We start from the raw sequence: 14,734 nt of genomic DNA, 5'->3' as shown, positions 1-14,734 counted from the left end.
TCAAGCCCCAGGGTGATGGGAGGGAGGGAGGAAGCTGAAACAAAAGAAAGGGAGAGGCTCTGGGGGTGGGGGCCAAGAGAATATGCCCTCTGGGGCCCTGAAGGAAGGGGCAGGGGGCTGCTGGAAGGAGATGGTCTGATTAAAAGGGCAAATCAGACTCTTCAACTGCCTCCACCCCAAGCGGGACCCCCAGCTGTGCCCAGTTTGATATCCTTCTGTCCCTCTCCTTCCTCCTACAAGTGCGCAACCCAAAAGCAGTAACGGGATCTCCAGTCACATTCACCCAGGTCACAGGGTCACAAAGGGGTGACCATGAATGTCACCTAGCCAGAGAAACCTTGAGCCAGACCTGACCATCGTCCCACGTCACAGCCAAGTTACAGATGCCAGCCAAAAATCACCATTGCGACAGCCCCAGGCCATTAAAAAATAGGCTTTCAGGCAAAGCACAATTGTCTATTTCTCTGCATTTACACAAATGCTGACTGACTTATCACTTGCAGGCACCAGAGGTTTAATGAAATCTTACTGGCAGAAAACTCAAAGTTGAGAAACTTCAAACTGTTTACTTAATACTTTCCTGCAAATCAGGACAAGGCAGCAAAGATTTGGTCTGAGCTGTGAGAAGACATCTTGTTTCAGCTCATGAGCACCGTGTTCCCTCTGTCCCGTGGCTTAGGACCCACTGTCCTAGTGTGCCGTTATTACTGTTGCACCTTTTAGGCATGACCCGCCATCAATGGCCATGGGCAGCCAGGAGCTTTTCCAGCAGTGGGAAGGGTCTGCCTGCAGACCCACCCAGCCCAGGGTCACTGGCAGTCCAGAGTCAGAGTCACAATCTATGGGATGAGAATGAGGACCACAGAGGCCACCAGGCACTTGACCAGCCCACGTCAGTGTCTCTTGTTCCTTCTGGCAGACCCCACTCAGCCTGACCCCTGACCCCCTAGTCTACTCCCCACCCCCCAACCACTTCTTGGTTTCTTTTCCCAGAAATCAGGTTTCACAGCAGGAAATGAGTTCTCAGGCTCCCTTTCTTACAGCATCCCAAAACAAGCCCACAGAGCATCCTTTTCACTCCAAAAGTTTCCTGCCAATCCTGAAGGAAAACAGAGTGGGAATGATAAAATTAACAGCCTCGGGAAGGGACCCATGCACAGCCAGCCTTCCTGGGCAGGTTTATAGTTAGGGTCTGGCCAGCCAGTGCTAATGCTCCTTTTGCCCCGGAGCCAACCATCCTCCCTTTTAACCTTCACCCTCCTCCCCCCACCTTCCTCAAACCTCCCTCTCCAGGCCCTTCAACTGCCAACAACCTACTGTCCCAGCTTTGATTTATCTCCATCAGGGGGAATGCAAAGTTAGATCCAGCCCACCCCCAGAACCTTTTTAAAAAATATCTCAAATCCACTGAGGCCCAGACAAACAGAAGCACAAAGATACACCTCCATATTCCTAGAGAAAAAGCAAGGGCCCATGCCAGACATGCCACACCCCTCTGGTGCACAGGACAGACCCACGGACACACTGGGGAAGACACACCAAAAGCCCGCCCTTGCACTGAGGAGAGCAATCTGGACTTTCTTTTGAGGAAAAACACTCTGCTCCAAAGAAGGCTCCTGACAGGCCAGTTTTTTTCAGAGTGGCTGGATAAATTGCTTTTCTGCAAAAATAAACACAAGTGAACTGCATTAGCTGAGCGAGTGACACATTAGTTACAGATGCGAGGCCTGTCAGAACATTGAGGGAACAGCTTTTATTGGGGAAGGGCTGAGAGACTCATAAATAACTGGTTGGCAATCTCGCATAAACATTTGTGCGTTCTCATAAACACCGCCTACCACAAGCGCTGGCCTGGCCGCCAGTGCGGCCTGGAAGAGCCCTCTCCCCGCCATCCTCACAGCACAACAAGGCAGAGAGGCAGGGAGTGATCACAGGCGCCTCTTTTCCCATAATCCCAGCTCCTTAGACTCACGCTCATGTGCTGTGGGGTAGAAGGAGAGACCCAAGCCCCATCCTAAACATCTGCCCGAGAGTAAGAATCAAGGCTCAGCCCCAGTGGGACAACTGGTCTACTTTCCTCCCTCTACATAGAATAGAAGAATAGGAGAGAATAAGGGATATGATTGTTCTGGGGAATGAGTTCTTAAATAAAGCTAAGTAAGGAATTTTAAAACTGTGGAAATGCCTCCTGGATATGACTCCAGGGGTTCCCATCGGAATCATCAGGAAAGCGGCACCAGCTTTGTCCATCCATCCACATGGCTTCCTCCCGTTGGCTCTCAGGGATGCCCTTGCCTTGGGCCCTGGGGTTCTCTCCTCTGAGCTGAACACCTCGAGCCACATCCAGCTGATCCCATAAAGAAGGGCAAAGCAGGCCACGTGAGCTGACTCACATCTGTCCTCCCTACTTCTGTGGTACCTGCCAACCCAACAAGCACCTGGCACCCTCATCCCCCACACCTCTCCCAAGCCAAATCCACTTTCTAGAAAGGATCTGATGCACTTGTCCTGAGGTATGAGTTATAGTTAATGACTATATGTGTTTCCTTCCTATCCCTCTCCCTCCTCCCTGCCACAAATGCTTAAGGCAAAGGGACAAAGTATGAAGTGGTAGGATTTGAAGAAAATGGCCAACACTCATAATCTTTGTTGAACTTTGGAATCAGCCAAGAAGGGGGAAGAGGTAACCATCTTTTCAGGGAAGAGAGTATGGAGAGAAAGCAGAAAATGTTCACCGGCCCCAAGATGGCATTACAACGGTTAGCTTCAAAACCAACTCCACCGCCCACATCTCAGTAACTTTCTATTGATGTTTCACTTCCCACCATATAAAAGGCCCAAATCCTTTTAAAGGTAACCCTAAGTGACCTTCTCCTTTATCCATCCTATTTCTTGACCTAGTCCCACCCATACTTCAACTTGACTTCTCTCACTGCCCCTCATGCACCTTGGGGTCCAGCCAGACCAAATGCTTTCCTCCCCTCCTCAACCATCTGTTATAATTTTGGGCTCTCTTTTACCTCAATCCTTCTTCCAAGAAGGCCTTTCATTCCAGTTCTGCAAGTCCAGATCCAACCCACCCTTCCAGACTCAACTCAAACGCCTCTACAAGTCTCCCTCCTTTGACCTCTGGGAGAACTTTTCAGTTCCTTGCTGCTAACTTTCCTTCTTCTTCTAAGTTATTTGTCCATCTGACCCATCCCCCTAAAGATTTTCAACTCTCAGATCTGTGTCTTATTAATCCCTCAGATTCCCCACCCTCCCAGACCCTCGCCAATGCCTGGGACATGTTAGGTATGTTGAATTCTTGAAGGAAGGTGGGGATGGTGTCTGGATTCATGGTCAGGATGGTGGTTGGGGTACGATGGTGGGGCTGTGAGCAGGGAGATGGTGGTAGTGATGGAAACTGGCCAACAAATCTGCCCCTGGGCAGCCTCCCTTTTGGCTTTCATTCTGCGGTTCCACAACAAGCAGACTGTTGTTGCTTTGGAAGAGAAATTAAGATGCCAGGCAGGTACAGACGGCCAAGCACCATCGTTCTATTGAATCGCGCTCAGCGGTTCAGGCTCTTTCTTCCCATCAACAAATGGAATGTTTTATGAGAAAATACAAAGCACAGCCCTAGATAGAAATATTGAAGGCTCTTTGGCCAGGACATCCCTCAGGAGGGAACACAATGTAGCCATAATTTATTGCACTCGATATTTTAGCTTCCAATCTTATTTTTATAGACATTATTTCATAGGCTGCAGCTTAAACACAGATGGAAAAGATTCTGGCTTTGTAATAAGAGAAGGTTTATGGTGGGCCAGCCCACTGCTCTGTGTTTGTGTGTGAGTAAATGCACATTATCATGTCCTTAGGTGGGGCAGGGAGATGCTTTTATTATGTGTTTGGACTTTGATCCAACAATTCTGCCTTCATCTATCTCTCCCCTAGACCAGGGCCTCCGGATACTCCCAAGGGGAGGAAGTAACAAACACCACAGTGGGGCAAGGGGAGGAGGGATGGGCCAGCCTTTGAAATGCATTCTTGGCTCTGGCGGGACCTGCCATTCCTTGGTCTTCAAAGGGCCTTGACCCAGGGACAGGGCCAACACCCCAAAGGACAGAGTTAAAAGGAAGTGGACACTATGGTGTTATATGTATGGCTGTGTTGTGTGATTTTCACTGTCTATTTTTAGGTAAGGGAAGGTGTGATGAGAAAATTGAGCTCAAACTGTAATGCCCTTGAGATTTAGGTTGGGGAGAGAAAGAGAGTATACAGGAAGAGAAAGAAGGACAGAGGGCTATGGGGAGATCTAAGGAGGAGAAAGGAGAAGAGGAGAGGGAAACAGAGAAGATGGGAGAGGACCAGACCAGAGCAGGGGGTCAGGAGGTCTTGGCCCCAGGCGTGGCCCCCACACACTCACAGACCCACTGCTGGCAGGCAGCACATATAACGGAGTTAAGTGAGCCGCCTCAAAGACGTGCTGTCCAGCCCCTCCTTTCTTTCCTCTCGGGGTCAGTTTCCAGCAGACTCCAAGAAGCAATGTGAGTGTGTGTCAGAAAACACTGGGAGCAGGGAGGCGGGGGCAGCAGCCACATTCAGCTGGGAGGGGGAGTGGAAAGTGAATCAAGGGGGAGTGCCCCTTTGGGGCTTTGGGAAGGGTGATCTGTCCTACTTGCCAGGCGTCCAGGGGACCCCATGTGGAGGAGTGGCTGCGTGAAGTGAAATGTTATGAGAGCCCATCCACTGGGTCTCTGACCACAGAGGGCTTGTCGGTAGAGCTCCAGGAGAGAGGAATGACCCCCTTTTGCTGCCTGACAGAAATGGTGTCTTTGATGTTTATTGTACAGACATTTCTACTGTGCACAACTGCAGTGGTGTAATGCTGGGGGAGCCGTCCTCGGGGGATCCCTGGGCGTTCAAGCAGACCCAAGGAAAAGATGATGTGCACCGAGAAGGCCTCTGCCTTCACAGGGCTCAGATGCTTCTGCTCTGCTGCTGATTGTCACACCAGCCGGGGCCCAGCGAGGGATGGGAAGCTTTGACATGGGAGCGGGAGCGGGTAAAGAATCTGCTTCAGGCAGCAGCCAGTGTCAGGAAGACAGTGCCTGCGACCTGGGCTGCTTGGGAAATCAGGCCCAGGTGTCCAGCACAACAGACGGAGAACTGAATTTTGCAAAAGGTTATACCCAGGTGTGGAGGGCATGTTGCATTCTGGCTACCTCCCCTCCTTGGGGGAACCACACATACTTCTCCCACCCCCTCTACTCTACGTGTCCTGGTGGGCTGTCTGTCAGTCACAGGGCTCTCCGACCCCCACCCCTGAAAACAAAGTCTGGGCCCTCTATCTGTGCCCCTGGACTTGGTTGTGGGAACCAACGTATCTCCTCTTTGTTTAGGCCTGTTTGGATTGGTCTTCTGTCCCTCGCAGCTGATAATGTCTCGACTAATACACCAGGCTAATAACTATGAAATATTTCAAACCAAAGAGCTAAATCAGAGTAAGAGTGAGGCATCCAAGGGTCAGAGTTCCATAGGACTCCGGGAGAGAGGCCCAGGAGGCCTCCACCAGACCAGCACAGGATGGCCAGAAGCAGTAGCACCCTTAAAGGTAGACCAGTCTCTGTTCTGAGACCCACTCTTCAGAGGACCCACACTTCACACACACACACGCATGGATGCACACGCATGCACATGCACTCTCACACACACACACACACACGCACACACATGCACGTACATACACAGTTAAAGAACACAAGGCACCTCCCTCCCTGGGGAGCAGGCACTCAGCACTAGCAGAGCACGACCTCTACCCCTGAACATCCACTCTCATGGGTCACGTCGCTCAGGCCCCAGGGAAATGCTTCTCCCCCACGGTCGAGTTATGTCCTTGAATCCAGAGGAGACTGTTCAAATGCTCGAAAAACATGTGGGTCCTGCTGCTACTGACATCAGAGAGGGCCTGGCTGCTCGGAAGTGCAGGGAGGATTGAATGGTGGAAGCACTTAAGAGGAAAGACAGATTAATTTATCAAATCCTTCCTCTCAGCAGGAAGGCAATGGAAGTAGCATGCCCCGAGCAGGGCAAACATGCATTTCCTTGCTTCTCGTTGTGGTTCCAGAGGTACGCACACGTCAGCAATGCTACAATCGTATGTGGCAGCCGAGGAGCACTTTCCAGCATAAATAATTCATAATTCTCCCACATTTGCATATGTGCAGGTCAAGACGGAACCCACACGAAGCATGAGACTGATTCTTTACCTTGGCAATAGACAGCCAGGGAACCACGGCAGGATTTTACTTTCACAAAAATTTTTACTAAGAGTGAATGAGATTTTCAAAACGTAAAAATTCAGCTTTACTTAAATATTTTACTTAAATTTTTGTATTAGATAAAATGCATTAGTTTTACCATTGGTTACATTTGCCTTTTAATTTTAATAGATAATTTTGAATATGTGAAAGAAAAATAACTTGCTAAAAAGTTGTATGAAATGCAATATTTTGCTCTTTTATAATTTTTTTACATTTTTTAATGTTTATTAATTTTGAGAGAGAGAGAGACAGAGCATGAGTGGGGGAGGGGCAGAGAGAGAGAGAGGGAGACACAGGATCCAAAGCAGGCTCCAGGCTCTGAGCTGTCAGCACAGAGCCCGATGTGGGGCTTGAACTCATCAAACCATGAGATCATGACCTGAGCCAAAGTCGGATGCTCAACTGACTGGGCCACCCAGGCACCCCTAATTTGCATTTTTAAATTAAAATACACATTTTTTTTTTTTTTTTTTTTTTTTTTTTACTGCTTCAGTTACCAGTGGCTTAAAATATTTTTATCTCTCAGTTTTGTGGATTGACTGGCTCAGTGGTCCCTTGGCGGCCAGGGGGAGGGGTCTCTCACATGGTTGCAGGTCAAGAGTCAGATGCAGGTTCAGCTGGGCTGTACATCCAAGATGGCAGCATCTTGACTCTCATATCTGATCTCAGCTGGGATTACCAGAGCAGGTAGAGTCTGACAGACTGTATTGCTTTCTCCTGTAAACTTTCCACACAGCTAGCTTAGCCTCCTCATAGCATCTGAGTCTCAAAGGAATCAGACTGCTTACATGATGGCTGGCTTGTTCCAGAGCGAGCATTCTAAGAAACCCAGGTGGAAGCCAAAAGGCTCCCTATGACCTGTCCTCAGAAGTCACATGACATCACTGTCACTGCTTTCTTTCTATTAGCCACAGTCACAGGAACAGCCCAGATTCCAGAAAGAGGACAGCACAAGATCATGAATACTAGGAGAGGTGGTTCACTGGGGGGCTAGCTTTGAAGACTAGCTACCACGGGCTGCCCTCTAGCACTTCAAAGAATCATGTTCCTCACACATTTGAATACAGTCATCCTCAGAACCCCCACAGTCTCATCTGTGACATTATCAGGCTTACGCTTCAGATCCAGAACTTCAGCATCTCCATCAGGTCTGGAGAAGAGGAAGCCCCTCAGGTGTGGATGCTTGGAGATGACTCCTCCTGACTTGAAGTTCTGTGAAAAAAAGAGACAAGTTATCTTAACCCCAACAAATGATAAGGAGGTAGACACAGGGTAAATCATATAGATACTCTCATTCAAAAAGGAGAGGGGCACCTGGATGGCTCAGTAGTTTAAGTGTCCGACTCTTGATTTCAGCTTAGGTCATGATCTCACAATTTGTGAGTTTGAGCTACCCATCAAGTTCTGTGCTGACAGTGCGGAGCCTGCTTGGGATTCTCTGTCTCCCTCTCTCTCTGCCCCTCCCCCCCCCGCTCAAAAATAAATAAATAAACATTTAAAAAAAAGGTGGGGGGGGGAGAAACTTGTATGGAACAATTCTGAAATCAAGCCAATTCCTTAATTAGATCCTAGTCCTGTTCTCTGGGAGTGGGTGTCTGTGGCTCTCAGTTCCATACTCTGAATTATCCTTCTTTTTCTAGAAGAAATAGTGTTTGTAACCACACTGACTTCTCAGGCTGTTTCTTGCCCATAAAAAATGACTCTTCGTTTTGAACTATCTCTGTCCCTTTCAATCCAAGCTGAAAAAAAAATTTTTTAACATGTGGGTTTATTACATATCAAATTAAAACCTACTCCATTAAAGAAAAAGCTCCTCTCACCTTAAGCCCCGCTTAAGCTTGCTATGAGATTCTCAATCCCATTGTCCAGCAGAGAGGATCTAAGAGATACACTCTTAACATTCTTAGAAGTCCTGTTGTGTATCCAAAGGGTCTAAACACATGCCCTTAAATATTTCTGAGCTCTTCACAAAGGTATTACAGCCACACCTTTTCACTATACCTGAGACCACATTTTACTGGCAGCACCCAGGATTTTCTTTGCCCTGAGGCGAATCCTTGCTTTTTGGGCCTTTTGCTGGCTAGAATACAGACCTGACCTCCTTAGATTTACTAATTCTGCTCCAAAACTTCTTTAGTTCATCTCAATCTTCTCCTATTTTATCAGAGCCAGCTGAAAGAAGCCAATTAGCACTTTGAACATTTTGCTTGGAACTGGCCTTAGACGTATCACAAATTCATAGGCACCCTTTCTGTTTTCTCCATTACTGTAGGGGATGGTCTCAGATATTTCTGCCAGTGAATAGCTTCCGTCCCCTTTTCTATGTTTCAAGACTTCAGTTTCTCCCTAAGGTTCTTCAGCTTCTGCGCCCCAACTGTCCCAAAGAAAATGCCATGGGTTTTAAATTTTTGTTACAACACTCACTTCCAACACTGTGGTAGTTGGTCTCCAAAGAAGGCCCCAGGGAACAAACCTCCCAGTATTTATGTGGTCTGTGGACCCTGTGTGGTTCCCCCCCACACTGAAGCTGGGCGGTGACTCATGCTAACACATGGAACACAGTGGGTATATGTTGCGTACATTTTGGATGTAGACTTTAAGAGGACTGGAAGCTTCCTCTTCCTCCTTTTTGGAATACTCACTTCTGTGAGTTCTGCTACCATGTGGGAAGTACAGCCACTACTAGAGAGACCGTGTGGACGGAGAAAGACCAAAAGATCGTATGAAAAGGAGGAAAGAACCAGCCATCCCAGCACCTCAGTTGAGCCTCTTGATGACTCCAGCCCCAGCCACCAGCTAGCCACAACCGCACGAGAATTTCCAAGCAAAGCAGCAGAGGAAATGCTCAGCTAAGCCTGGTAAACCCACAGAACCATGAGATAATAAAATTATCTTTAATATTGCTTTAAACCACTAAACTTTGGAGTGTTTTGTTACATGGCAATAGCTTACTAAAACAACTGAATACAATCACATTTTGTTTCTAATCCTTTAGGTCATTACTGTTCACTAGAACACAAATTATGAGTTCTCTATTACAAAAGCATGATGACTGGGGCACCTGGGTGGCTCAGTTGATTGAGCATCCGACTTCTGCTCAGGTCATGATCTCGTGGTTGGTGAGTTTGAGTCCCACGTCAGGCTCTGTGCCGATGGCTCAGAGTCTGGAAGCTGCTTTGGATTCTGTGTCTCCCTCTCTCTCTGCCCCTCCCCTGCTTGCACTCTGTCTCTCTCTCTCTCAAAAATAAATAAACATTAAAAAAAATTTTAGGGGCACCTGGGTGGCTCCCTTGGTTAAGCGTCTGACTTCAGGTCAGGTCATGATCTCGCAGTTCACGAGTTTGAGCCCTGCATCGGGGTCTGTGCTGACAGCTCAGAGCCTAGAGCCTGCTTCGGATTCTGTGTCTCCCTCTCTCTCTGCCCCTCCCCTGCTCATATACTATCTCTCTCTCTCTCTCTCTCTCTCTCTCACAAAAATACATAAAAACATTTAAAAATTTTAATAAAAAATTTTTTTAATAAATAAAAGCATGATGACTAATTTTGCTGAAATTAAGGCAATAAAATAAATTTCAAAGAATAAATACATGCTAATTTATGAATTATAAATGTCTTTGTTTGTATCATTCATCCAAACATCACTGGCTCATGAACAGAGCCCCTAATGTATATCAGCAATAATTCAGTTTGGTGGTCTTCAGCATTTTGCAAACTTTCAGTCATATAAAAATAATAACTATATATGCATTTTTTAAAATTTTTTTATTTATTTTTGAGATAGAGACAGAGCATGAGCGGGGAAGGGGCAGAGAGAGAGAGAGACACAGAATCTGAAGCAGGCTCCAGGCTCTGAGCTGTCGGCACAGAGCCCAACGCGGGGCTCGAACTCATGGGCTGTGAGATCATGACCTGAGACGAAGTCGGACACTCAACGGACTGAGCCACACAGGCCCCCTAAGTATTTTTAATTTTATCATTTTGAAGGTAAACTCATCAAGGCTGAAGGATAGAACATACTTTAATGAACAGTTTATTAGCTTGACTTACAACTTTTGACTATTTAGACATATGATCTGTGGGCCTCCACTTATACCCTTCCCCCAGGAGTGGAAATCACCAGAACAATGTAACAGGTGCCTGACTAAGGGGGGAGCCAGAGGTACTGCAATAGCCAGAAGAGAATTTGGGCACTTATCTGGGCCAGAAGGAAACCTGAGCAACTACCTCAAAAAGACCAGAGAGGAGTATGGGAATGGAGTGGGTCCTGAGAAGCCAACTTGTCCCATCTGCAGAGCCAATACTGCTCCCCTGGCCAAATGTGAATGGTCTGACCTGGCCTGGGACCAGGTACAGGAATACCACAGAGCCAAACCCCTCCCCAGAGTCATCTTAAAACCTGACCTGTTCTGGAGAGCATCACATCCTTCCAAGGCCCTCAGGTCCGGGCCCAGGGCCTCGTGCTAGGCCAGGAGGGAGCCATAGTCAAACGGAGTCAGAGTTTGCTACTAGTGAGTACCTGAGATCCATGCTTTTTACATCCAATCATTTTTACATTTGCAAATGTCTTCCTTTCCCCCCCCCCCGTTTCCTTCTATGCACCATACTGAAAAACCCTCATCTTTTCTTTGCCAACTTCAGGTGAAATGGATCTGTCCCCATTTTGGTCAAAAGTGTCATGTGGAGAGAAGAGAATGGAGGACAACGAGGTAGAGTAGAGCAGGTGGTAGTAGCTACAGGCCTTCTTGAAGGCCAGGAGAGCTAGACACGTGTGTGGCCCGGATCACACGTATGTCTCAATTCTGCAGGACTGTGCAGTAGATGACCGGTTCCCAAGACTGCACATGTCTGGGGCCTGTGTACAGCTCTCTACCTGCCTGGGCTCTCCTTACTGGTATAGGGGGTCCCTGGGCATGAGACTCTCAGAAATTTCAAGGGGAGCAGTTGGGGAGGATGGCTGACCGTACGCTGGAGGACCAGGCTCACAGCTCTAGTGTGGAGGGAGCATTGCCTGGTTTTGAGTCCTTGCTCTGCCCTTTTCTAATCTGGAGGCCTTAGGCAAATTACTTAATCCCTTTGTTCCTTAGTCTCCTAATCAATAAAATGGGAAGATGATGATGATGATGATGATGATGACCACGATGATGATGGTGGTGATGCTGATGATGGTGGTAATAGTGAAGATAGTGTCTGCACCACTGGGCTGCTAAGAGGATTAAATGAGTAACACAGGTAAAGTGCTGAGAACAGAGCCTGGCACACAGAAAGTGCCAATGTTAATGGTTGCCAACAGAGAAAACATTCCAGGAGAAACATGGGGTAAATGTAGACTTTTGTGAGGATTGTTTCTCAGTTAAATGCAGATATATTAAGGTGTACTCAGACCTCTTCAGGCCAAAAGTCTTCGTGTGGTTCAGAGCCAGTGCCCTGGCCAGGTACAGAGGTGTCTTACACACAACAGCCAAAATATTTTTTAAAAGGTCTCCTTGGGTTCAGATTAAAACTGTAGTCAGCCACCCAAGGCAAGGAAATGTGACTTTGGATGCCAATGACTCTGGTTTGTCCTGGATTTCTGTAACTTGTACACTGAGGAAACCTTTGTCTTATCCCCCATGGAGCCTTATTCTATGACATACTGAACGCTGAACTTGGAGTTAAGACTTAATGTTGAAGATTTGCAGGGCAACCTCAGGCACATCCCTTCCCATCTCAGAGACTCAGTTTCTAGCCTGTAAAATGAGGGAACTGGACTAGACACTCAAAGTCCCTAGGTCTCTCTAACATTCTGAGACAATGATTCCTCACCACCTGCCCAAGCCTGGTCCTGGACCAAAGCCCACATCTGGCACAGCATCCACTCAGCAAGGAGCCAAGGAAAGCCATAAAGGTGGCTCCTTGCCCTCCTTGCCCTCCCTTTGCAGAGAGCTCTCCCCCAGGCCTAGGAAGCTAAGAGACTTCCCATTTGGACCCACCTCAAAGCCTCCAGTGGGGGGCATCTGTCTCTGGGATGGAGGTGAGGAACAAGAACAAGGCTTGGGCAAGCACAAGGAATTAAGACCATGGTCCAGGCAGTATCCTGCACTCACCAAGGACAAGGGGGCGGAAAGAGGCCAGGGGTCCTGAGATCTCAGGAAAAGCCAAAATGTGATTCAGCCCCTGGAGGTGAAGGCAAGTCCGGCCTCCTCCCTCAAACCACCCTGAGTCGCCCACATGGGGTGGGGGCTGTGAACCCAACATCCACTATAGCTGGTGCATTATTGGAGTCATTTGAAAGCTCACTCCCTGAGAATTATCAAATTAGGCCATTGACTCAGAAGGCTGGAAGGTTCTGCAAGGTTCAGAGCCATGGTTGAGCATGCATGTTGCAGGGATCCCATGCCTTGTGATGTGTCTTATGAGTATGGCAGTGCATCTACCTACATGCAGAGGTTTCTTCACATCTGTGGGAAGGTCTGTGATTGCGCCTAGGGCATCTGTGCGAAAGATGGCAGAATAGCAGGCAGTTATGTGTGCAGGCTCTGAGGCCGGACTTTCTAGGCTTGAATCCCAAGTTTACCAATTACTAGCCATGTGACCTTGAGCTGTCACCTCTGTGTGACCCAATTCACCTATCTGTTAATTGGGATGAATGACAATACTCACTCGCGAGGTTGTTGAGGTTGTTGTAAGGATTCAATTGTTTAACCCTCTTGTATAGGGCAAGAACAATAGCTATTGTATTCAACAATACCTATTGAGATTCAAGTGCTTCCATGTAAATATTTACAGGTGTCTACATGTCTTTGAATATGCGAATGTACACACCTGGGTGTCTGTGTCTCTCTAGGTATGTTTAAGAGAACTTTTGGTGGTGCCCTGGATGGTAATGGCAGCTGGCATTTATTGCCTGCTTACTGGGTCAGGCACTGCTCTGAGAGTTCTACAGGTTTTCATGTGGAAACACACATGAATATGAGCAGCTGAGTATGTGTCCAGCCACATGTGCCAGTGAGTACCTGTGAGTGTGGCCAATCAGCCCTGCCCGGTAAGTCCCCTTCCTGAGTCAGCTGTGTGAATGATGAAGGCTCACACCATGGTCTGCCTGCCCACCGCACTGAAGGAGGACAGTGAATTATACCCACCACCCACCCCCCTTTCCCAGGCTCCTAGTTAGCTTGAATTACCATCTCTTCTTTCCTCCAACAGGAGAGGGCAAATGAGGGGCCTGGAGAGGAGCTCACCACTCACAGCCTTCATCTCATCCTACTCCAGCCCTGGTCTTGCCTTGGTCCCAGGAAGTTCAGGAAGGATTCCCACTGGGTTGGGCCATCTTTTCACAGTGTGTGCCTCTTTCTGCTGAGTGGAATCTACTTCTGACTCGCTATGTATCCTCCCTGGAAGGAAATCTAACACAGGCAAGATAGTGAATCCTCCCTGTTGAGAAAGCCTTCACATTTTACCTGTCATATTTCCTTTGGTTCCATTGTCCAATGTTAGTAACATTTCAAGCATACAAGGACATTTGAAAATGTATGAATGTGCTTTTCTTTCTTGCCCTGTGAGTTCATGACCTCCATCTTCCTTGGCCTGAGGCATCCACCTCTGCCTGAAGAGAGACTAAGATGAAGGTTTGATGTAGACAGAATGAGCAGAAGAAAAAATGCTGTAATGTTTGGCATCTGACAGGAAAAATATGATTATGTTAGGTCAAAAGTCTTCTAAACCAGGCTGTTCTCTTAAGAGCATATTTTCTGGATTCCTTTCTTCATCTCTTCTTGGGTGTGACCATGGCGTTTTATGTAACAGATGCCCAGGCAAGAGAAGAAAGGGCTTTTTGGTCCACTCCTTCCTGCCCAGGGGACAGCAGGAAGGCACCAGGAGGAAAGAACAAGGGGAGTTAAGCAGTCCGGTCTGGCTTTGCTCCAGAGAAGGAACCCCAGTGAGGGCCCCTGTCCCGGTCTCCCTTTGGAACTCTGGGAAGACTAACAGGGGCTAGACTAGGAGTTACATAAACTCAGCTTCAAGTGCCATCATTGGCGAGAGGGCAGGCAAGTGACCTTGCCGGGAACCCAGAGGACGCCACACTCCGGGCAACTCCTTGCTGCCACTAAATGTCACGTAAGCTGCCCTTGTATGTCCATACCCCTTGACACCATGTTAGTGAGAGAAGCAAGGGAAGACAGGCTGAGAACTGAGCCCTTGCTCCAAGAGAAACAAAACATCTCTGGGGCACCTGAGTGGCTCAGTCAGTTAAGCGTCCGACTTCGGCTCAGGCCGTGATCTCATGGTTCATGAGTTCGAGCCCCGCATCGGGCTCTGTGCTGACACAGAATCTCTGCTTCATATTCTGTGTCTCATTCTCTCTCTGCCCCTCCCTGACTTGCATGCTCTCTCTCTGTCTCTCAATCAATCAATCAATCAATCAATAATGTAAAAACAAAAAACATCAC

At 47.9% G+C, this 14,734-nt stretch overlaps 1 long non-coding RNA gene across 1 annotated transcript in view; it reads right to left on the bottom strand.

Moving 5' to 3' along the window:
* Nucleotides 1–6,798: 6,798 nt before the first annotated feature.
* The window catches only part of LOC124504003 (uncharacterized), a 31,099-nt gene continuing 23,163 nt past the window's right edge, over nucleotides 6,799–14,734 (bottom strand). Inside the window, exon 3 of the long non-coding RNA XR_006960284.1 lies at nucleotides 6,799–7,520. This is a non-coding gene — a long non-coding RNA (uncharacterized LOC124504003). The remainder of the gene's footprint in view (nucleotides 7,521–14,734) is intronic.

This window comes from Lynx rufus, unplaced genomic scaffold (assembly GCF_022079265.1).
Source record: "Lynx rufus isolate CCGP_SWC_20201006 ecotype Redwood Valley unplaced genomic scaffold, mLynRuf1.p SCAF_8, whole genome shotgun sequence".
Taxonomy (NCBI): Eukaryota; Metazoa; Chordata; class Mammalia; order Carnivora; family Felidae; genus Lynx; species Lynx rufus.
Note: the sequence above shows the minus strand (reverse complement) of the source record. Positions and strands in the feature narration are given on the sequence as shown.